Below are 964 nucleotides of genomic sequence, written 5' to 3' on the forward strand. Positions count from 1 at the left end.
TGATCGTTAGTGTATGGAATTTAATATAACGTTCAGAGAGGGACAGTATAGCTGCCAAAACTGCTGGCATGGTTCGGATACTTGGCTGGGAAATACCAGACCTGTCCCCGATCTCCCGCTGAAAGGTCCCGGTGGCCAAAAACCCCAAGGTAGAGCACACCTGCACTGGCACAGGTATTGCGTTTAGACGCCTAGTTTCTCGCCTTAACTGTGGCTCCAAAGCATTGCATAGCTCCATTAGGAGATGCCTTGGGAGACGAAAACGACTCAAGAGCCATTCATCGCTCTCGAAAATCTCTCTCGTCTTAGACGCGCGTTGAGGTCCTCTAACAGCCAGATCTGCCATTGCTGCGACTCGACCACCTATTTGGCAAAGCTCCTGTTTATATAGACAGCTGAATAAACATTTCACCTGTCACATTCTAATTATTTTCATAGCAATACTGTTTTTAATTAGGGCTGACTTGTTTGTAATTGTTTGAACGGCTGGGCTAATTCCAATTTATTTAGTAATTAATACAGATGTGCAACATGGGCTACTTGTGCTGCTCTATTCATCAGTGAAATACCCGTGTGTTGCGCCAAAAAAACTTGCGTACACGAGCTCAGACCTGACGTGAGATTTCATCGCAGCCTGCGCTCACGTTCAAATTGATAAATGCCAAGCTCAACGTTGAAATGAGCGTAGGCTAGATCCATTTTACGCACGTTTTCTGTCGTACGCTCGTTTGATAAATGATGGCCATTGAGTTTAAATCTCCATACCTTTTCCAAATGTTCTCCATATTACAAAGTTTGAACAGATAATCACAATCAACGAGATCCAAATGTAATGTCAGAAGTGGGATTCGAACCCACGCCTCCAGGGGAGACTGCGACCTGAACGCAGCGCCTTAGACCGCTCGGCCATCCTGACGTATTTCATCAGACCTTTCGAATCAATCAACACAAAACGCCATCATGA

At 45.1% G+C, this 964-nt stretch overlaps 1 non-coding gene across 1 annotated transcript; it reads right to left on the minus strand.

The window, feature by feature from the left end:
- Positions 1 to 833: 833 nt before the first annotated feature.
- Positions 834 to 916, minus strand: trnal-cag (transfer RNA leucine (anticodon CAG)). Its single transcript has one exon. It is a non-coding gene; the product is annotated as a tRNA-Leu (tRNA).
- Positions 917 to 964: the final 48 nt, after the last annotated feature.

This window comes from Gadus chalcogrammus, chromosome 12, assembly GCF_026213295.1.
Source record: "Gadus chalcogrammus isolate NIFS_2021 chromosome 12, NIFS_Gcha_1.0, whole genome shotgun sequence".
Classification (NCBI taxonomy): Eukaryota; Metazoa; Chordata; class Actinopteri; order Gadiformes; family Gadidae; genus Gadus; species Gadus chalcogrammus.